Raw genomic sequence first — 23,972 nt, 5'->3', positions numbered from 1 at the left:
AAGCAGTTTAGCCCCACCATTCAGTCTAAAGCAGTTTAGCTCCACCATTCAGCTACAGCAGTTTAGCTCCACCATTCAGTCTAAAGCAGTTTAGCCCCACCATTCAGTCTAAAGCAGTTTAGCCCCACCATTCAGTCTACAGCAGTTTAGCTCCACCCATTCAGCTACAGCAGTTTAGCTCCACCATTCAGCTACAGCAGTTTAGCTCCACCATTCAGTCTAAAGCAGTTTAGCCCCACCATTCAGCTACAGCAGTTTAGCTCCACCATTCAGCTACAGCAGTTTAGCTCCACCATTCAGCTACAGCAGTTTAGCTCCACCATTCAGCTACAGCAGTTTAGCTCCACCATTCAGTCTACAGCAGTTTAGCTCCACCATTCAGCTTCAGCAGTTTAGCTCCACCATTCAGTCTAAAGCAGTTTAGCCCCACCATTCAGTCTACAGCAGTTTAGCCCCACCATTCAGTCTACAGCAGTTTAGCCCCACCATTCAGTCTAAAGCAGTTTAGCCCCACCATTCAGTCTACAGCAGTTTAGCCCCACCATTCAGCTACAGCAGTTTAGTTCCACCATTCAGTCTAAAGCAGTTTAGCCCCACCATTCAGTCTACAGCAGTTTAGCTCCACCATTCAGTCTACAGCAGTTTAGCCCCACCATTCAGTCTAAAGCAGTTTAGCCCCACCATTCAGTCTAAAGCAGTTTAGCCCCACCATTCAGCTACAGCAGTTTAGCTCCACCATTCAGTCTAAAGCAGTTTAGCCCCACCATTCAGTCTAAAGCAGTTTAGCTCCACCATTCAGTCTAAAGCAGTTTAGCCCCACCATTCAGTCTAAAGCAGTTTAGCCCCACCATTCAGTCTACAGCAGTTTAGCCCCACCATTCAGTCTAAAGCAGTTTAGCCCCACCATTCAGCTACAGCAGTTTAGCCCCACCATTCAGTCTACAGCAGTTTAGCCCCACCATTCAGTCTAAAGCAGTTTAGCCCCACCATTCAGCTACAGCAGTTTAGCCCCACCATTCAGTCTACAGCAGTTTAGCCCCACCATTCAGTCTAAAGCAGTTTAGCCCCACCATTCAGCTACAGCAGTTTAGCCCCACCATTCAGTCTAAAGCAGTTTAGCCCCACCATTCAGTCTACAGCAGTTTAGCTCCACCATTCAGTCTAAAGCAGTTTAGCCCCACCATTCAGTCTAAAGCAGTTTAGCCCCACCATTCAGTCTACAGCAGTTTAGCCCCACCATTCAGTCTAAAGCAGTTTAGCCCCACCATTCAGCTACAGCAGTTTAGCTCCACCCATTCAGCTACAGCAGTTTAGCTCCACCATTCAGCTACAGCAGTTTAGCCCCACCATTCAGCTACAGCAGTTTAGCTCCACCATTCAGCTACAGCAGTTTAGCCCCACCATTCAGTCTAAAGCAGTTTAGCCCCACCATTCAGTCTAAAGCAGTTTAGCCCCACCATTCAGTCTACAGCAGTTTAGCCCCACCATTCAGTCTAAAGCAGTTTAGCCCCACCATTCAGTCTAAAGCAGTTTAGCCCCACCATTCAGTCTACAGCAGTTTAGCCCCACCATTCAGTCTAAAGCAGTTTAGCCCCACCATTCAGTCTAAAGCAGTTTAGCCCCACCATTCAGCTTCAGCAGTTTAGCCCCACCATTCAGCTACAGCAGTTTAGCTCCACCATTCAGCTACAGCAGTTTAGCCCCACCATTCAGCTACAGCAGTTTAGCTCCACCATTCAGCTACAGCAGTTTAGCTCCACCATTCAGCTACAGCAGTTTAGCTCCACCATTCAGCTACAGCAGTTTAGCCCCACCATTCAGCTACAGCAGTTTAGCTCCACCATTCAGCTACAGCAGTTTAGCTCCACCATTCAGCTACAGCAGTTTAGCTCCACCATTCAGCTACAGCAGTTTAGCCCCACCATTCAGTCTAAAGCAGTTTAGCCCCACCATTCAGCTTCAGCAGTTTAGCTCCACCATTCAGTCTAAAGCAGTTTAGCTCCACCATTCAGCTTCAGCAGTTTAGCTCCACCATTCAGTCTAAAGCAGTTTAGCCCCACCATTCAGCTTCAGCAGTTTAGCTCCACCATTCAGTCTAAAGCAGTTTAGCTCCACCATTCAGTCTACAGCAGTTTAGCTCCACCATTCAGTCTAAAGCAGTTTAGCTCCACCATTCAGCTACAGCAGTTTAGCTCCACCATTCAGTCTAAAGCAGTTTAGCTCCACCATTCAGTCTAAAGCAGTTTAGCTCCACCATTCAGTCTACAGCAGTTTAGCTCCACCATTCAGCTACAGCAGTTTAGCTCCACCATTCAGTCTACAGCAGTTTAGCTCCACCATTCAGCTACAGCAGTTTAGCCCTTTAAGAAATAATTCCTTAATTAATTTTGATATTCACATTTCAAACTCACTCTGTTTTCCTGACTCTGCAGGATGTACACAGCCCCCGAGGGTGAGCGTCTGACCCCGTCCCCCACCGACTCCCCCCGCGCCCACCAGATTGTCCCCACCGGCCGCTACGCCATGCAGCCGTTCCTGCAGGAGCACCAGCTGGGGAACCCACCGCAGACCCGCTTTTACAGCAGCGAGAGGGCCGTGCCTCAGACAGCTGGCGTGGAGGACTGCAGCGCCCCCCACAGGTGGCTGGTGACGCAGCAGGCTGGCTGCAGCAAGCTGGAACTGACCACTTATGAGGGAGACTACTCCAGCGGCCTGCTGCCCGCCTACACACTAAAGTCCCTGCAGGGGGCGCACTCTCTGGGCTACTACTCTGACTCAGCCTTCACTTCGGTGGCCGCGGGGTGGGGGTCGAAGGTCGCGTACCAGAAGAAGGTGGCCCCCGGCCTGCCCTGGTCACCCCGGCCCAATCCTAGCGACTTCTTGGACGGTCAGTCGGCCGATAAGGACCGGGTCCGAGAGGAGGAGCTGTGTCCGGCTCCGGCGTGGGTGGACACGGCGCCGTTCCTGAAGCCACTGGACACGGAGGCCGGTGTTTATTCGGTGGTCTGTAAACGGAGGCGGATGTCCAGCGCCGAAAGCTCGCCTGTGGTCAAATGCGAGGAGTCCAGAGGCCTGGACGCTTTTGGCAAAGACACAAAGAGCTACTGCGCCTTCTACAGCGCCACCTAGAGGAACACACACGCACACACCACACAAACTGTGAGCCAATAAAAACATATCCTCACTTTCAACTGAGTTATTTTATACATGACACCCTTATTAAAGCGCTCAACTCTCACATCCCTCATTTTTACAAATTAATGTGCTTATTTATTACCAAAATGTGTCGTGTGCACGTGAGACGTGTGTGTATTCAGAGTCGGAGTCCCAGGAGCATCATCGGTGCTCTGTTTTCTTTATTCTGCATTGTGTAAAAATCTGCATTAAAAGCTTCCCATCATGCTTTTGGACAAGTGTTGTTTCTTTTCCTGAATCCTTGAACCATCATACTCAAGAAGCACATCGGTGAAGTTAATAAGCAGACAGCACAGAACACTAAATACAAAAAACTGTATTTTCAATGCCTTTAACATTTTAAAGGGGGAATTCACCCAATGTTTCAAAATTCTTTTAAAATTCAGTGAGTGAGATGTAATCAGAGAGATTCAGAGAGGTTTGGTGTGAAACGGTTCAGATGTCTTTACAGTGGTGGTGATAGGAACCAGGGGTCGCCATGACTACAACACAGATATAGACATTTTATTTACTATCCAGAACCACCAGTGAACCTACACGAGTCTTCTGAGTCTATATGAATGTTGATGATGGAAAATAGTGGAAAATCTGAAATAATCAGTTTTCTTTGGGGACTATTTTGCCTCACAGCGCCCTGCATGTATCCCTCCACCATGAATGGAGTTTAAGTTCTCTAAACTATCATAAAACAGTGTCTCAGTCATCAGGCAGTGAATTCATAACCATTTCATGTAGGAACTTTCTGTGAGGGAGCTTTTAGAGGTGGACGTCTGGTTCCTATCACCACCACTGTGAACAGTTCTGACTCTGTAAGATTATCTAGAACAGAGCGTTTCACACCAAACCACTCTGAACCGCTCTGTTTACATCTTAACCAGTTATTTATGCAGGTAATTTTTAAAAATTGGGTGGAATTCCCTTTTAAATGCATATAACTTATTAAATACATGGTATTACGTCTATTAATAGAACAACGTACAGAAATAGAGCGTAAATGAAATCTTTTATGCTTCAGACCTTAAGAAAAGTAAACATACACTATATTGCCAAAAGTATTCGCTCGTCTGCCTTCACACGCATATGAACTTGAGTGACGTCCCATTCTTAATCCATAGGGTTTAATATGATGTCGGCCCACCCTTTGCAGCTACAACAGCTTCAACTCTTCTGGGAAGGCTTTCCAAAAGGGTTAGGAGTGTTTATGGGAATTTTTGACCATTCTTCCAGAAGAGTGTTTGTGAGGTCAGACACTGACATTGGAGGAGAAGGCCTGGCTCACAGTCTCCGCTCTAATTCATCCCAAAGGTGTTCTATCGGGTTGAGGTCAGAACTCTGTGCAGGTCAGTCAAGTTCTTCCACACCAAACTCGCTCATCCATGTCTTTATGGACCTTGCTTTGTGCACTGGGGCTCAGTCATGTTGGAACAGGAAGGGGCCCCAAACTGTTCCAACAAAGTTTTTGTCCAAAGTCTCTTGGTGCTGAAGCATTAAGAGTTCCTTTCACTGGAACTAAGGGGCCGAGCCCAACTCCTGAAAAACAACCCCACACCATAATCCCCCTCCACCAAACTTTACACTCGGCACAATGCAGTCAGACAAGCACCGTTTCCTGGCAACCGCCAAGCCCAGACTCGTCCATCAGATTGCCAGATGGAGAAGCGTGATTGGTCACTCCATAGAACACGTCTCCACTGCTCTAGAGTCCAGTGGTGGCGCTTTGCACCACTGCATTCGACGCTTTGCATTGCGCTTGGTGATGTAAGGCCTGGATGCAGCTGCTCGGCCATGGAAACCCATTTCATGAAGCTCTCTACGCTGTTCTTGAGCTGATCTGAAGGCCACATGAAGTTTGGAGGTCTGTAGCGATTGACTCTGCAGAAAGTCGGTGACCTCTGCGCACTATGCGCCTCAGCATCCGCTGACCCCGCTCTGTCATTTTACGTGGCCGACCACTTTGTGGCTGAGTTGCTGTCGTTCCCAATCACTTCCACTTTGTTATAATCCCACTGACAGCTGACTGTGGAATATTTAGTAGTGAGGAAATTTCACGACTGGACTTGTTGCACAGGTGTCATCCTATCAGGGTACCACGCTGGAGTTCACTGAGCTCCTGAGAGCGACACATTCTTTCACTAATGTCTGTAGAAGCAGTCTGCAGGCCTAGGGGCTCGGTTTTATACACCTGTGGCCATGGAAGAGATTGGAACACCTGAATTCAATGATTTGGATGGGTGAGTGGACACTTTTGGCAATATAGTGTATGTCTGTGTTCATCTCTGCAGCAGAAAGAATCATTTGTCTTAACAGCTCTGGTCCTGTAGGGGGCGCTGAGGGTCTTTCAACGGTTCAAGAGCTCAGTTCAGACTGTGTGCCGCAGTAGCCTGCTGTGGCCACCAGGTGGAGCCAAATCACACTTTAGAGTACATGACTACAGCCACCTGTGAGCACTGAGCACAAAACAGCAGCAGCTGGGAGTGTTTCACAGCAGGATTTCTAAGTTAACCAGATAACTTTAGCTCAAAGATGAGGCTCGTCCAGTAAGAATGTCTCTCAGCTCTTTTCATACTGGACAGGCTTGAATTTAGGCTTAAGTTACCTGGCTAAACTCAGAGATCCTGCTTTTAAAATCGCACAAAATCTGTTTTTCAGTATTACAAATGTGCAAGAGAGGAGCATAAAAGAGTTTGATGCAGTTCGTAAACACTGTTAATGTTTCACAACCCCAGCTGTCTAGTTCATTCAGTCCATATACGGTGTAACGTAGAGGGAGATGAAGAGGCAGGACACAAGTGCAGGTCCTTGTTTTTACTGAAAACCATGATGAAAGAATCCACAAAGTAACAAAACAATAAGAACACTCCCTACAAAATACTACAACAGAAAGGAAACAAGACTAAAGAACATGAAGAGGACTAGATAACAAACTGGAGAGAACGAGAACAGGGCCTGAGAACACAGAACACCCAGCAGACACAAAGCACACCACCAGGGGTAGAAATACACACCTAAAACACCAGGGACTAATGAGAGGGCAGGGCTACAGACAACAGACAGGTGAGACAGACGACAAGAAGGCAGCAATAGGGAGGAGACACAGACCAGAACAACAACAAAAGCACATGGAACAAGAAAACAAAGGCTGAAGCAGAGAAAGACAAAGACTGGACAGGACAGGATGTTAAATATGGAAACTAAGCAGTAAGAAAAGCCTGTTTTGAATTCATCATGGCTGTGATGTCACAAAAAGCAACACATTTACATGCATTCACCTATGCAAGTCAGCCCTGTCCATTCACCGTACTGAAGTTTGGCCCCGCCCATTTATACTGAAGTTAGAAGGAGTTTACAGGGCGACATAATTCACATGTATCAGTCTTAAAGGGCCCTATCAGAGAAAACCAGAATTTTCAACTGTTTCTTCAGTGAAAGAGTTTAATGTAGAGTAAACGTTGTTAAAGTGTTCTGTTCACTCTGCAGTTCAGACAGACTGTAGAGGGAAACTAAACTGTTTTTGTGATGTCACATATACCCCATTCAGCTACAGCAGTTTAGCTCCACCATTCAGCTACAGCAGTTTAGCTCCACCATTCAGCTACAGCAGTTTAGCTCCACCATTCAGCTACAGCAGTTTAGCTCCACCATTCAGCTACAGCAGTTTAGCTCCCACCATTCAGCTACAGCAGTTTAGCTCCACCATTCAGCTACAGCAGTTTAGCTCCACCATTCAGCTACAGCAGTTTAGCTCCACCATTCAGTCTACAGCAGTTTAGCCCCACCATTCAGTCTACAGCAGTTTAGCTCCACCATTCAGTCTACAGCAGTTTAGCTCCACCATTCAGTCTACAGCAGTTTAGCTCCACCATTCAGCTACAGCAGTTTAGCCCCACCCATTCAGCTACAGCAGTTTAGCTCCACCATTCAGCTACAGCAGTTTAGCTCCACCATTCAGTCTACAGCAGTTTAACCCCACCATTCAGTCTAAAGCAGTTTAGCCCCACCATTCAGTCTAAAGCAGTTTAGCCCCACCATTCAGCTTCAGCAGTTTAGCTCCACCATTCAGTCTAAAGCAGTTTAGCTCCACCATTCAGTCTAAAGCAGTTTAGCCCCACCATTCAGTCTAAAGCAGTTTAGCTCCACCATTCAGTCTAAAGCAGTTTAGCCCCACCATTCAGTCTAAAGCAGTTTAGCCCCACCATTCAGTCTACAGCAGTTTAACCCCACCATTCAGTCTAAAGCAGTTTAGCCCCACCATTCAGTCTAAAGCAGTTTAGCCCCACCATTCAGCTTCAGCAGTTTAGCTCCACCATTCAGTCTAAAGCAGTTTAGCTCCACCATTCAGTCTAAAGCAGTTTAGCCCCACCATTCAGTCTAAAGCAGTTTAGCTCCACCATTCAGTCTAAAGCAGTTTAGCCCCACCATTCAGTCTAAAGCAGTTTAGCCCCACCATTCAGTCTACAGCAGTTTAGCCCCACCATTCAGTCTAAAGCAGTTTAGCCCCACCATTCAGTCTACAGCAGTTTAGCTCCACCATTCAGCTACAGCAGTTTAGCTCCACCATTCAGTCTACAGCAGTTTAGCCCCACCATTCAGCTACAGCAGTTTAGCTCCACCATTCAGCTACAGCAGTTTAGCTCCACCATTCAGCTACAGCAGTTTAGCCCCACCATTCAGTCTACAGCAGTTTAGCCCCACCATTCAGTCTACAGCAGCTTAGCCCCACCATTCAGTCTACAGCAGTTTAGCTCCACCATTCAGTCTACAGCAGTTTAGCCCCACCCATTCAGCTACAGCAGTTTAGCTCCACCATTCAGTCTAAAGCAGTTTAGCCCCACCATTCAGTCTAAAGCAGTTTAGCCCCACCATTCAGTCTACAGCAGTTTAACCCCACCATTCAGTCTAAAGCAGTTTAGCCCCACCATTCAGTCTAAAGCAGTTTAGCCCCACCATTCAGCTTCAGCAGTTTAGCTCCACCATTCAGTCTAAAGCAGTTTAGCCCCACCATTCAGTCTAAAGCAGTTTAGCCCCACCATTCAGTCTAAAGCAGTTTAGCTCCACCATTCAGTCTAAAGCAGTTTAGCCCCACCATTCAGTCTAAAGCAGTTTAGCCCCACCATTCAGTCTACAGCAGTTTAGCCCCACCATTCAGTCTAAAGCAGTTTAGCCCCACCATTCAGTCTACAGCAGTTTAGCTCCACCATTCAGCTACAGCAGTTTAGCTCCACCATTCAGCTACAGCAGTTTAGCTCCACCATTCAGCTTCAGCAGTTTAGCTCCACCATTCAGTCTAAAGCAGTTTAGCTCCACCATTCAGCTTCAGCAGTTTAGCTCCACCATTCAGTCTAAAGCAGTTTAGCCCCACCATTCAGCTACAGCAGTTTAGCTCCACCATTCAGTCTAAAGCAGTTTAGCTCCACCATTCAGCTTCAGCAGTTTAGCTCCACCATTCAGTCTAAAGCAGTTTAGCTCCACCATTCAGCTACAGCAGTTTAGCTCCACCATTCAGTCTAAAGCAGTTTAGCTCCACCATTCAGTCTAAAGCAGTTTAGCTCCACCATTCAGCTTCAGCAGTTTAGCTCCACCATTCAGTCTAAAGCAGTTTAGCTCCACCATTCAGCTTCAGCAGTTTAGCTCCACCATTCAGTCTAAAGCAGTTTAGCTCCACCATTCAGCTACAGCAGTTTAGCTCCACCATTCAGTCTAAAGCAGTTTAGCCCCACCATTCAGTCTAAAGCAGTTTAGCTCCACCATTCAGCTACAGCAGTTTAGCTCCACCATTCAGTCTAAAGCAGTTTAGCCCCACCATTCAGTCTAAAGCAGTTTAGCCCCACCATTCAGCTACAGCAGTTTAGCTCCACCATTCAGTCTACAGCAGTTTAGCTCCACCATTCAGTCTAAAGCAGTTTAGCTCCACCATTCAGCTTCAGCAGTTTAGCTCCACCATTCAGTCTAAAGCAGTTTAGCTCCACCATTCAGTCTAAAGCAGTTTAGCCCCACCATTCAGCTACAGCAGTTTAGCTCCACCATTCAGTCTAAAGCAGTTTAGCTCCACCATTCAGTCTAAAGCAGTTTAGCCCCACCATTCAGCTACAGCAGTTTAGCCCCACCATTCAGCTACAGCAGTTTAGCTCCACCATTCAGCTACAGCAGTTTAGCTCCACCATTCAGTCTAAAGCAGTTTAGCCCCACCATTCAGCTACAGCAGTTTAGCTCCACCGTTCAGCTACAGCAGTTTAGCTCCACCATTCAGCTACAGCAGTTTAGCTCCACCCATTCAGCTACAGCAGTTTAGCTCCACCATTCAGCTTCAGCAGTTTAGCTCCACCATTCAGCTTCAGCAGTTTAGCTCCACCATTCAGTCTAAAGCAGTTTAGCCCCACCATTCAGTCTACAGCAGTTTAGCCCCACCATTCAGTCTACAGCAGTTTAGCCCCACCATTCAGTCTAAAGCAGTTTAGCCCCACCATTCAGTCTACAGCAGTTTAGCCCCACCATTCAGCTACAGCAGTTTAGTTCCACCATTCAGTCTAAAGCAGTTTAGCCCCACCATTCAGTCTAAAGCAGTTTAGCCCCACCATTCAGTCTACAGCAGTTTAACCCCACCATTCAGTCTAAAGCAGTTTAGCCCCACCATTCAGTCTAAAGCAGTTTAGCCCCACCATTCAGCTTCAGCAGTTTAGCTCCACCATTCAGTCTAAAGCAGTTTAGCCCCACCATTCAGTCTAAAGCAGTTTAGCTCCACCATTCAGTCTAAAGCAGTTTAGCCCCACCATTCAGTCTAAAGCAGTTTAGCCCCACCATTCAGTCTACAGCAGTTTAGCCCCACCATTCAGTCTAAAGCAGTTTAGCCCCACCATTCAGCTACAGCAGTTTAGCTCCCACCATTCAGTCTACAGCAGTTTAGCCCCACCATTCAGTCTAAAGCAGTTTAGCCCCACCATTCAGCTACAGCAGTTTAGCCCCACCATTCAGTCTACAGCAGTTTAGCCCCACCATTCAGTCTAAAGCAGTTTAGCCCCACCATTCAGCTACAGCAGTTTAGCCCCACCATTCAGTCTAAAGCAGTTTAGCCCCACCATTCAGTCTACAGCAGTTTAGCCCCACCATTCAGTCTAAAGCAGTTTAGCCCCACCATTCAGTCTAAAGCAGTTTAGCCCCACCATTCAGTCTACAGCAGTTTAGCCCCACCATTCAGTTACAGCAGTTTAGCCCCACCATTCAGTCTAAAGCAGTTTAGCCCCACCATTCAGTCTACAGCAGTTTAGCCCCACCATTCAGTCTAAAGCAGTTTAGCCCCACCATTCAGCTACAGCAGTTTAGCTCCACCCATTCAGCTACAGCAGTTTAGCTCCACCATTCAGCTACAGCAGTTTAGCCCCACCATTCAGTCTACAGCAGTTTAGCTCCACCATTCAGTCTACAGCAGTTTAGCCCCACCATTCAGTCTAAAGCAGTTTAGCCCCACCATTCAGTCTAAAGCAGTTTAGCCCCACCATTCAGTCTACAGCAGTTTAGCCCCACCATTCAGTCTAAAGCAGTTTAGCCCCACCATTCAGTCTAAAGCAGTTTAGCCCCACCATTCAGTCTACAGCAGTTTAGCCCCACCATTCAGTCTAAAGCAGTTTAGCCCCACCATTCAGTCTAAAGCAGTTTAGCCCCACCATTCAGCTTCAGCAGTTTAGCCCCACCATTCAGCTACAGCAGTTTAGCTCCACCATTCAGTCTAAAGCAGTTTAGCTCCACCATTCAGCTTCAGCAGTTTAGCTCCACCATTCAGTCTAAAGCAGTTTAGCCCCACCATTCAGCTTCAGCAGTTTAGCTCCACCATTCAGTCTAAAGCAGTTTAGCTCCACCATTCAGTCTACAGCAGTTTAGCTCCACCATTCAGTCTAAAGCAGTTTAGCTCCACCATTCAGCTACAGCAGTTTAGCTCCACCATTCAGTCTAAAGCAGTTTAGCTCCACCATTCAGTCTAAAGCAGTTTAGCTCCACCATTCAGTCTACAGCAGTTTAGCTCCACCATTCAGCTACAGCAGTTTAGCTCCACCATTCAGTCTACAGCAGTTTAGCCCCACCATTCAGTCTACAGCAGTTTAGCTCCACCATTCAGTCTACAGCAGTTTAGCTCCACCATTCAGCTACAGCAGTTTAGCCCTTTAAGAAATAATTCCTTAATTAATTTTGATATTCACATTTCAAACTCACTCTGTTTTCCTGACTCTGCAGGATGTACACAGCCCCCGAGGGTGAGCGTCTGACCCCGTCCCCCACCGACTCCCCCCGCGCCCACCAGATTGTCCCCACCGGCCGCTACGCCATGCAGCCGTTCCTGCAGGAGCACCAGCTGGGGAACCCACCGCAGACCCGCTTTTACAGCAGCGAGAGGGCCGTGCCTCAGACAGCTGGCGTGGAGGACTGCAGCGCCCCCCACAGGTGGCTGGTGACGCAGCAGGCTGGCTGCAGCAAGCTGGAACTGACCACTTATGAGGGAGACTACTCCAGCGGCCTGCTGCCCGCCTACACACTAAAGTCCCTGCAGGGGGCGCACTCTCTGGGCTACTACTCTGACTCAGCCTTCACTTCGGTGGCCGCGGGGTGGGGGTCGAAGGTCGCGTACCAGAAGAAGGTGGCCCCCGGCCTGCCCTGGTCACCCCGGCCCAATCCTAGCGACTTCTTGGACGGTCAGTCGGCCGATAAGGACCGGGTCCGAGAGGAGGAGCTGTGTCCGGCTCCGGCGTGGGTGGACACGGCGCCGTTCCTGAAGCCACTGGACACGGAGGCCGGTGTTTATTCGGTGGTCTGTAAACGGAGGCGGATGTCCAGCGCCGAAAGCTCGCCTGTGGTCAAATGCGAGGAGTCCAGAGGCCTGGACGCTTTTGGCAAAGACACAAAGAGCTACTGCGCCTTCTACAGCGCCACCTAGAGGAACACACACGCACACACCACACAAACTGTGAGCCAATAAAAACATATCCTCACTTTCAACTGAGTTATTTTATACATGACACCCTTATTAAAGCGCTCAACTCTCACATCCCTCATTTTTACAAATTAATGTGCTTATTTATTACCAAAATGTGTCGTGTGCACGTGAGACGTGTGTGTATTCAGAGTCGGAGTCCCAGGAGCATCATCGGTGCTCTGTTTTCTTTATTCTGCATTGTGTAAAAATCTGCATTAAAAGCTTCCCATCATGCTTTTGGACAAGTGTTGTTTCTTTTCCTGAATCCTTGAACCATCATACTCAAGAAGCACATCGGTGAAGTTAATAAGCAGACAGCACAGAACACTAAATACAAAAAACTGTATTTTCAATGCCTTTAACATTTTAAAGGGGGAATTCACCCAATGTTTCAAAATTCTTTTAAAATTCAGTGAGTGAGGTGTAATCAGAGAGATTCAGAGAGGTTTGGTGTGAAACGGTTCAGATGTCTTTACAGTGGTGGTGATAGGAACCAGGGGTCGCCATGACTACAACACAGATATAGACATTTTATTTACTATCCAGAACCACCAGTGAACCTACACGAGTCTTCTGAGTCTATATGAATGTTGATGATGGAAAATAGTGGAAAATCTGAAATAATCAGTTTTCTTTGGGGACTATTTTGCCTCACAGCGCCCTGCATGTATCCCTCCACCATGAACGGAGTTTAAGTTCTCTAAACTATCATAAAACAGTGTCTCAGTCATCAGGCAGTGAATTCATAACCATTTCATGTAGGAACTTTCTGTGAGGGAGCTTTTAGAGGTGGACGTCTGGTTCCTATCACCACCACTGTGAACAGTTCTGACTCTGTAAGATTATCTAGAACAGAGCGTTTCACACCAAACCACTCTGAACCGCTCTGTTTACATCTTAACCAGTTATTTATGCAGGTAATTTTTAAAAATTGGGTGGAATTCCCTTTTAAATGCATATAACTTATTAAATACATGGTATTACGTCTATTAATAGAAAAACGTACAGAAATAGAGCGTAAATAAAATCTTTTATGCTTCAGACCTTAAGAAAAGTAAACATACACTATATTGCCAAAAGTATTCGCTCGTCTGCCTTCACACGCATATGAACTTGAGTGACGTCCCATTCTTAATCCATAGGGTTTAATATGATGTCGGCCCACCCTTTGCAGCTACAACAGCTTCAACTCTTCTGGGAAGGCTTTCCAAAAGGGTTAGGAGTGTTTATGGGAATTTTTGACCATTCTTCCAGAAGAGTGTTTGTGAGGTCAGACACTGACATTGGAGGAGAAGGCCTGGCTCGCAGTCTCCGCTCTAATTCATCCCAAAGGTGTTCTATCGGGTTGAGGTCAGAACTCTGTGCAGGTCAGTCAAGTTCTTCCACACCAAACTCGCTCATCCATGTCTTTATGGACCTTGCTTTGTGCACTGGGGCTCAGTCATGTTGGAACAGGAAGGGGTCCCAAACTGTTCCAACAAAGTGTTTGTCCAAAATCTCTTGGTGCTGAAGCATTAAGAGCTCCTTTCACTGGAACTAAGGGGCCGAGCCCAACTCCTGAAAAACAACCCCACACCATAATCCCCCCTCCACCAAACTTTACACTCGGCACAATGCAGTCAGACAAACACCGTCTCCTGGCAACCGCCAAGCCCAGACTCGTCCATCAGATTGCCAGATGGAGAAGCGTGATTGGTCACTCCAGAGAACACGTCTCCACTGCTCTAGAGTCCAGTGGCGGCGCTTTACACCACTGCATTCGACGCTTTGCATTGCGCTTGGTGATGTAAGGCCTGGATGCAGCTGCTCGGCCATGGAAACCCATTCATGAAGCTCTCTACGCTGTTCTTGAGCTGATCTGAAGGCCACATGAAGTTTGGAGGTCTGTAGCGATTGACTCTGCAGAAAGTCGGTGACCTCTGCGCACTATGCGCCTCAGCATCCGCTGACCCCGCTCTGTCATTTTACGTGGCCAACCACTTTGTGGCTGAGTTGCTGTCGTTCCCAATCACTTCCACTTTGTTATAATCCCACTGACAGTTGACTGTGGAATATTTAGTAGTGAGGAAATTTCACGACTGGACTTGTTGCACAGGTGTCATCCTATCAGGGTACCACGCTGGAGTTCACTGAGCTCCTGAGAGCGACACATTCTTTCACTAATGTCTGTAGAAGCAGTCTGCAGGCCTAGGGGCTCGGTTTTATACACCTGTGGCCATGGAAGAGATTGGAACACCTGAGTTCAATGATTTGGATGGGTGAGTGGACACTTTTGGCAATATAGTGTATGTCTGTGTTCATCTCTGCAGCAGAAAGAATCATTTGTCTTAACAGCTCTGGTCCTGTAGGGGGCGCTGAGGGTCTTTCAACGGTTCAAGAGCTCAGTTCAGACTGTGTGCCGCAGTAGCCTGCTGTGGCCACCAGGTGGAGCCAAATCACACTTTAGAGTACATGACTACAGCCACCTGTGAGCACTGAGCACAAAACAGCAGCAGCTGGGAGTGTTTCACAGCAGGATTTCTAAGTTAACCAGATAACTTTAGCTCAAAGATGAGGCTCGTCCAGTAAGAATGTCTCTCAGCTCTTTTCATACTGGACAGGCTTGAATTTAGGCTTAAGTTACCTGGCTAAACTCAGAGATCCTGCTTTTAAAATCGCACAAAATCTGTTTTTCAGTATTACAAATGTGCAAGAGAGGAGCATAAAAGAGTTTGATGCAGTTCGTAAACACTGTTAATGTTTCACAACCCCAGCTGTCTAGTTCATTCAGTCCATATACGGTGTAACGTAGAGGGAGATGAAGAGGCAGGACACAAGTGCAGGTCCTTGTTTTTACTGAAAACCATGATGAAAGAATCCACAAAGTAACAAAACAATAAGAACACTCCCTACAAAATACTACAACAGAAAGGAAACAAGACTAAAGAACATGAAGAGGACTAGATAACAAACTGGAGAGAACGAGAACAGGGCCTGAGAACACAGAACACCCAGCAGACACAAAGCACACCACCAGGGGTAGAAATACACACCTAAAACACCAGGGACTAATGAGAGGGCAGGGCTACAGACAACAGACAGGTGAGACAGACGACAAGAAGGCAGCAATAGGGAGGAGACACAGACCAGAACAACAACAAAAGCACATGGAACAAGAAAACAAAGGCTGAAGCAGAGAAAGACAAAGACTGGACAGGACAGGATGTTAAATATGGAAACTAAGCAGTAAGAAAAGCCTGTTTTGAATTCATCATGGCTGTGATGTCACAAAAAGCAACACATTTACATGCATTCACCTATGCAAGTCAGCCCTGTCCATTCACCGTACTGAAGTTTGGCCCCGCCCGTTTATACTGAAGTTAGAAGGAGTTTACAGGGCGACATAATTCACATGTATCAGTCTTAAAGGGCCCTATCAGAGAAAACCAGAATTTTCAACTGTTTCTTCAGTGAAAGAGTTTAATGTAGAGTAAATGTTAAAGTGTTCTGTTCACTCTGCAGTTCAGACAGACTGTAGAGGGAAACTAAACTGTTTTTGTGATGTCACATATACCCCATTCAGCTACAGCAGTTTAGCTCCACCATTCAGCTACAGCAGTTTAGCTCCACCATTCAGCTACAGCAGTTTAGCTCCACCATTCAGCTACAGCAGTTTAGCCCCACCATTCAGTCTACAGCAGTTTAGCTCCACCATTCAGCTACAGCAGTTTAGCTCCACCATTCAGCTACAGCAGTTTAGCTCCACCATTCAGCTACAGCAGTTTAGCCCCACCATTCAGTCTACAGCAGTTTAGCCCCACCATTCAGTCTACAGCAGTTTAGCTCCACCATTCAGCTACGGCAGTTTAGCTCCACCATTCAGCTACAGCAGTTTAGCCCCACCATTCAGTCTACAGCAGTTTAGCTCCACCATTCAGCTACAGCAGTTTAGCTCCACCATTCAGCTACAGCAGTTTAGCTCCACCATTCAGCTACAGCAGTTTAGCTCCACCATTCAGTCTACAGCAGTTTAGCCCCACCATTCAGTCTAAAGCAGTTTAGCCCCACCATTCAGTCTAAAGCAGTTTAGCCCCACCATTCAGCTTCAGCAGTTTAGCTCCACCATTCAGTCTAAAGCAGTTTAGCTCCACCATTCAGTCTAAAGCAGTTTAGCCCCACCATTCAGTCTAAAGCAGTTTAGCTCCACCATTCAGTCTAAAGCAGTTTAGCCCCACCATTCAGCTACAGCAGTTTAGCCCCACCATTCAGTCTAAAGCAGTTTAGCCCCACCATTCAGTCTACAGCAGTTTAGCCCCACCATTCAGTCTAAAGCAGTTTAGCCCCACCATTCAGTCTAAAGCAGTTTAGCCCCACCATTCAGTCTACAGCAGTTTAGCCCCACCATTCAGTCTACAGCAGTTTAGCCCCACCATTCAGTCTAAAGCAGTTTAGCCCCACCATTCAGTCTACAGCAGTTTAGCCCCACCATTCAGTCTAAAGCAGTTTAGCCCCACCATTCAGCTACAGCAGTTTAGCTCCACCCATTCAGCTACAGCAGTTTAGCTCCACCATTCAGCTACAGCAGTTTAGCCCCACCATTCAGCTACAGCAGTTTAGCTCCACCATTCAGCTACAGCAGTTTAGCCCCACCATTCAGTCTAAAGCAGTTTAGCCCCACCATTCAGTCTAAAGCAGTTTAGCCCCACCATTCAGTCTACAGCAGTTTAGCCCCACCATTCAGTCTAAAGCAGTTTAGCCCCACCATTCAGTCTAAAGCAGTTTAGCCCCACCATTCAGTCTACAGCAGTTTAGCCCCACCATTCAGTCTAAAGCAGTTTAGCCCCACCATTCAGTCTAAAGCAGTTTAGCCCCACCATTCAGCTTCAGCAGTTTAGCCCCACCATTCAGCTACAGCAGTTTAGCTCCACCATTCAGTCTAAAGCAGTTTAGCTCCACCATTCAGCTTCAGCAGTTTAGCTCCACCATTCAGTCTAAAGCAGTTTAGCCCCACCATTCAGCTTCAGCAGTTTAGCTCCACCATTCAGTCTAAAGCAGTTTAGCTCCACCATTCAGTCTACAGCAGTTTAGCTCCACCATTCAGTCTAAAGCAGTTTAGCTCCACCATTCAGCTACAGCAGTTTAGCTCCACCATTCAGTCTAAAGCAGTTTAGCTCCACCATTCAGTCTACAGCAGTTTAGCTCCACCATTCAGTCTACAGCAGTTTAGCTCCACCATTCAGCTACAGCAGTTTAGCTCCACCATTCAGTCTACAGCAGTTTAGCCCCACCATTCAGTCTACAGCAGTTTAGCTCCACCATTCAGTCTACAGCAGTTTAGCTCCACCATTCAGCTACAGCAGTTTAGCCCTTTAAGAAATAATTCCTTAATTAATTTTGATATTCACATTTCAAACTCACTCTGTTTTCCTGACTCTGCAGGATGTACACAGCCCCCGAGGGTGAGCGTCTGACCCCGTCCCCCACCGACTCCCCCCGCGCCCACCAGATTGTCCCCACCGGCCGCTACGCCATGCAGCCGTTCCTGCAGGAGCACCAGCTGGGGAACCCACCGCAGACCCGCTTTTACAGCAGCGAGAGGGCCGTGCCTCAGACAGCTGGCGTGGAGGACTGCAGCGCCCCCCACAGGTGGCTGGTGACGCAGCAGGCTGGCTGCAGCAAGCTGGAACTGACCACTTATGAGGGAGACTACTCCAGCGGCCTGCTGCCCGCCTACACACTAAAGTCCCTGCAGGGGGCGCACTCTCTGGGCTACTACTCTGACTCAGCCTTCACTTCGGTGGCCGCGGGGTGGGGGGTCGAAGGTCGCGTACCAGAAGAAGGTGGCCCCCGGCCTGCCCTGGTCACCCCGGCCCAATCCTAGCGACTTCTTGGACGGTCAGTCGGCCGATAAGGACCGGGTCCGAGAGGAGGAGCTGTGTCCGGCTCCGGCGTGGGTGGACACGGCGCCGTTCCTGAAGCCACTGGACACGGAGGCCGGTGTTTATTCGGTGGTCTGTAAACGGAGGCGGATGTCCAGCGCCGAAAGCTCGCCTGTGGTCAAATGCGAGGAGTCCAGAGGCCTGGACGCTTTTGGCAAAGACACAAAGAGCTACTGCGCCTTCTACAGCGCCACCTAGAGGAACACACACGCACACACCACACAAACTGTGAGCCAATAAAAACATATCCTCACTTTCAACTGAGTTATTTTATACATGACACCCTTATTAAAGCGCTCAACTCTCACATCCCTCATTTTTACAAATTAATGTGCTTATTTATTACCAAAATGTGTCGTGTGCACGTGAGACGTGTGTGTATTCAGAGTCGGAGTCCCAGGAGCATCATCGGTGCTCTGTTTTCTTTATTCTGCATTGTGTAAAAATCTGCATTAAAAGCTTCCCATCATGCTTTTGGACAAGTGTTGTTTCTTTTCCTGAATCCTTGAACCATCATACTCAAGAAGCACATCGGTGAAGTTAATAAGCAGACAGCACAGAACACTAAATACAAAAAACAGTATTTTCAATGCCTTTAACATTTTAAAGGGGGAATTCACCCAATGTTTCAAAATTCTTTTAAAATTCAGTGAGTGAGGTGTAATCAGAGAGATTCAGAGAGGTTTGGTGTGAAACGGTTCAGATGTCTTTACAGTGGTGGTGATAGGAACCAGGGGTCGCCATGACTACAACACAGATATAGACATTTTATTTACTATCCAGAACCACCAGTGAACCTACACGAGTCTTCTGAGTTTATAAGGAATGTTGATGATGGAAAATAGTGGAAAATCTGAAATAATACGTTTTCTTTGGGGACTATTTTGCCTCACAGCGCCCTGCATGTATCCCTCCACCATGAACGGAGTTTAAGTTCTCTAAACTATCATAAAACAGTGTCTCAGTCATCAGACAGTGAATTCATAACCATTTCATGTAGGAACTTTCTGTGAGGGAGCTTTTAGAGGTGGACGTCTGGTTCCTATCACCACCACTGTGAACAGTTCTGACTCTGTAAGATTATCTAGAACAGAGCGTTTCACACCAAACCACTCTGAACCGCTCTGTTTACATCTTAACCAGTTATTTATGCAGGTAATTTTTAAAAATTGGGTGGAATTCCCTTTTAAATGCATATAACTTATTAAATACATGGTATTACGTCTATTAATAGAACAACGTACAGAAATAGAGCGTAAATGAAATCTTTTATGCTTCAGACCTTAAGAAAAGTAAACATACACTATATTGCCAAAAGTATTCGCTCGTCTGCCTTCACACGCATATGAACTTGAGTGACGTCCCATTCTTAATCCATAGGGTTTAATATGATGTCGGCCCACCCTTTGCAGCTACAACAGCTTCAACTCTTCTGGGAAGGCTTTCCACAAGGGTTAGGAGTGTTTATGGGAATTTTTGACCATTCTTCCAGAAGAGTGTTTGTGAGGTCAGACACTGACATTGGAGGAGAAGGCCTGGCTCGCAGTCTCCGCTCTAATTCATCCCAAAGGTGTTCTATCGGGTTGAGGTCAGAACTCTGTGCAGGTCAGTCAAGTTCTTCCACACCAAACTCGCTCATCCATGTCTTTATGGACCTTGCTTTGTGCACTGGGGCTCAGTCATGTTGGAACAGGAAGGGGCCCCAAACTGTTCCAACAAAGTGTTTGTCCAAAATCTCTTGGTGCTGAAGCATTAAGAGTTCCTTTCACTGGAACTAAGGGGCCGAGCCCAACTCCTGAAAAACAACCCCACACCATAATCCCCCCTCCACCAAACTTTACACTCGGCACAATGCAGTCAGACAAGCACCGTTTCCTGGCAACCGCCAAGCCCAGACTCGTCCATCAGATTGCCAGATGGAGAAGCGTGATGGGTCACTCCAGAGAACACGTCTCCACTGCTCTAGAGTCCAGTGGTGGCGCTTTACACCACTGCATTCGACGCTTTGCATTGCGCTTGGTGATGTAAGGCCTGGATGCAGCTGCTCGGCCATGGAAACCCATTTCATGAAGCTCTCTACGCTGTTCTTGAGCTGATCTGAAGGCCACATGAAGTTTGGAGGTCTGTAGCGATTGACTCTGCAGAAAGTTGGTGACCTCTGCGCACTATGCGCCTCAGCATCCGCTGACCCCGCTCTGTCATTTTACGTGGCCGACCACTTTGTGGCTGAGTTGCTGTCGTTCCCAATCACTTCCACTTTGTTATAATCCCACTGACAGCTGACTGTGGAATATTTAGTAGTGAGGAAATTTCACGACTGGACTTGTTGCACAGGTGTCATCCTATCAGGGTACCACGCTGGAGTTCACTGAGCTCCTGAGAGCGACACATTCTTTCACTAATGTCTGTAGTCTGCAGGCCTAGGTGCTCGGTTTTATACACCTGTGGCCATGGAAGAGATTGGAACACCTGAGTTCAATGATTTGGATGGGTGAGTGGACACTTTTGGCAATATAGTGTATGTCTGTGTTCATCTCTGCAGCAGAAAGAATCATTTGTCTTAACAGCTCTGGTCCTGTAGGGGGCGCTGAGGGTCTTTCAACGGTTCAAGAGCTCAGTTCAGACTGTGTGCCGCAGTAGCCTGCTGTGGCCACCAGGTGGAGCCAAATCACACTTTAGAGTACATGACTACAGCCACCTGTGAGCACTGAGCACAAAACAGCAGCAGCTGGGAGTGTTTCACAGCAGGATTTCTAAGTTAACCAGATAACTTTAGCTCAAAGATGAGGCTCGTCCAGTAAGAATGTCTCTCAGCTCTTTTCATACTGGACAGGCTTGAATTTAGGCTTAAGTTACCTGGCTAAACTCAGAGATCCTGCTTTTAAAATCGCACAAAATCTGTTTTTCAGTATTACAAATGTGCAAGAGAGGAGCATAAAAGAGTTTGATGCAGTTCGTAAACACTGTTAATGTTTCACAACCCCAGCTGTCTAGTTCATTCAGTCCATATACGGTGTAACGTAGAGGGAGATGAAGAGGCAGGACACAAGTGCAGGTCCTTGTTTTTACTGAAAACCATGATGAAAGAATCCACAAAGTAACAAAACAATAAGAACACTCCCTACAAAATACTACAACAGAAAGGAAACAAGACTAAAGAACATGAAGAGGACTAGATAACAAACTGGAGAGAACGAGAACAGGGCCTGAGAACACAGAACACCCAGCAGACACAAAGCACACCACCAGGGGTAGAAATACACACCTAAAACACCAGGGACTAATGAGAGGGCAGGGCTACAGACAACAGACAGGTGAGACAGACGACAAGAAGGCAGCAATAGGGAGGAGACACAGACCAGAACAACAACAAAAGCACATGGAACAAGAAAACAAAGGCTGAAGCAGAGAAAGACAAAGACTGGACAGGACAGGATGTTAAATATGGAAACTAAGCAGTAAGAAAAGCCTGTTTTGAATTCATCATGGCTGTGATGTCACAAAAAGCAACACATTTACATGCATTCACCTATGCAAGTCAGCCCTGTCCATTCACCGTACTGAAGTTTGGCCCCGCCCGTTTATACTGAAGTTAGAAGGAGTTTACAGGGCGACATAATTCACATGTATCAGTCTTAAAGGGCCCTATCAGAGAAAACCAGAATTTTCAACTGTTTCTTCAGTGAAAGAGTTTAATGTAGAGTAAATGTTAAAGTGTTCTGTTCACTCTGCAGTTCAGACAGACTGTAGAGGGAAACTAAACTGTTTTTGTGATGTCACATATACCCCATTCAGCTAAAGCAGTTTAGCTCCACCATTCAGCTACAGCAGTTTAGCTCCACCATTCAGCTACAGCAGTTTAGCCCCACCATTCAGCTACAGCAGTTTAGCTCCACCATTCAGTCTACAGCAGTTTAGCTCCACCATTCAGCTACAGCAGTTTAGCTCCACCATTCAGCTACAGCAGTTTAGCCCCACCATTCAGTCTACAGCAGTTTAGCTCCACCATTCAGCTACAGCAGTTTAGCCCCACCATTCAGCTACAGCAGTTTAGCTCCACCATTCAGCCTACAGCAGTTTAGCTCCACCATTCAGCTACTGCGGTTTAGCTCCACCATTCAGCTACAGCAGTTTAGCTCCACCATTCAGCTACAGCAGTTTAGCCCCACCATTCAGCTACAGCAGTTTAGCTCCACCATTCAGTCTACAGCAGTTTAGCTCCACCATTCAGCTACAGCAGTTTAGCTCCACCATTCAGCTACAGCAGTTTAGCTCCACCATTCAGCTACAGCAGTTTAGCCCCACCATTCAGCTACAGCAGTTTAGCTCCACCATTCAGCTACAGCAGTTTAGCTCCACCATTCAGCTACAGCAGTTTAGCTCCACCATTCAGCTACAGCAGTTTAGCCCCACCATTCAGCTACAGCAGTTTAGCTCCACCATTCAGTCTACAGCAGTTTAGCTCCACCATTCAGCTACAGCAGTTTAGCTCGACCATTCAGTCTACAGCAGTTTAGCTCCACCATTCAGCTACAGCAGTTTAGCTCCACCATTCAGCTACGGCAGTTTAGCCCCACCATTCAGTCTACAGCAGTTTAGCTCCACCATTCAGTCTACAGCAGTTTAGCTCCACCATTCAGTCTACAGCAGTTTAGCCCCACCATTCACACTGAAGTTATAAGGAATGTTTCAGCCTAGATTGCTTTTTGAATGAGGCTCAGTAAAAGGCAACCAATCAGAGCAGAGGTCATTTACATATATCAGTCTTGAAGGTACAGTAACAGAATCAGCCTGTTTAACTGTGAGGAATAAACAGAGGCTGTAAATGATCATGTAGAAATGAATTATGGGTCTTTTTGTGGCGTAAAACTGCACAGATGTTATACAAATAAAAGGAAAAGCTAGAATATGGGCCCTTTAACCATTTTTGATCATGATATAACTGTAGCTGGATCAGGTGTCTGGTTGCTGTGACAGGAGGCTGGTGTTTGGAGGGTTAGACTGTCTGAAATGTATGTAAGATTAAATCTGCCGTGTTAGTGAGCACCACACTCTCAGATATAAAGGTACTAGACTGTCACTGGGGTGGACCCCTCAAGGCTCCATCTCAGTACCTTTAGTCAGGGAACATAACTGAACCATAATCCACTGAAATGATATGTTCTAAGCTGTACTGACTCCACACACCCCGTCTCGTCTCCAGGCTTTTATTTTACTGTTCTGTTTTAAAACATTCGGTTATGAAAAGGTACAAATACGAACTTTTCACCTGGAAAAACTTATTTAAGGTTCACAATCAGACCTTAAAACCACTGTTGGAGCTTTGAGGGAACATTTACACTGTTTGTACCTTGATGAATGAAAAATGTACCTGAACAGAACCTTCATTTCTAACAGTGTATGTTAAGCATTGATTCATACTGGATTTAAAGGTGAGCACAGATTGGATTCCTCATGGTCAGTTTAGACGGAGACGTGACGTCCCTCTCTCTCCTCCCCTATTCCTCGTAATAATTTCCAGTAGCTGTGTTTGTAACCTGAGAGTAAACCGGATTACGCCGCCTGTGGTGCAGAAGAAAGGGGTTAAACCCAGCCTGGGCCTAATGTTCCCAACACACACCGCACTCCCACCAGCACCTCACGCAGCGCCCACACACAGCACACTGCAATTCACTCCAATACAGAAATACACACACAGACTTGAAGGGCAGTTCCACCCTTTTTTACAAAATTCAGAGTCTTTAGAGTGATTCAGTGTGAAATGGTTGATTGTAGAAAACTTGCCATCTCCTAAGGTTATATGGAATGTTGATGATGGAAAATAGTGGAAAATCTGAAATAATAAGTTTTCTTTGGGGACTATTTAGCCTCACAGCGCCCTGCATGTATCCCTCCACCAT

At 46.9% G+C, this 23,972-nt stretch overlaps 1 pseudogene; it reads left to right on the top strand.

Annotated features, from left to right (window-relative positions):
- The first annotated feature begins 17,573 nt into the window (after positions 1-17,573).
- Positions 17,574-18,551, top strand: LOC118798940 (annotated as a pseudogene).
- Positions 18,552-23,972: the final 5,421 nt, after the last annotated feature.

Source organism: Colossoma macropomum, unplaced genomic scaffold (genome assembly GCF_904425465.1).
Source record: "Colossoma macropomum unplaced genomic scaffold, Colossoma_macropomum, whole genome shotgun sequence".
Taxonomy (NCBI): domain Eukaryota; kingdom Metazoa; phylum Chordata; class Actinopteri; order Characiformes; family Serrasalmidae; genus Colossoma; species Colossoma macropomum.
Note: the sequence above shows the minus strand (reverse complement) of the source record. Positions and strands in the feature narration are given on the sequence as shown.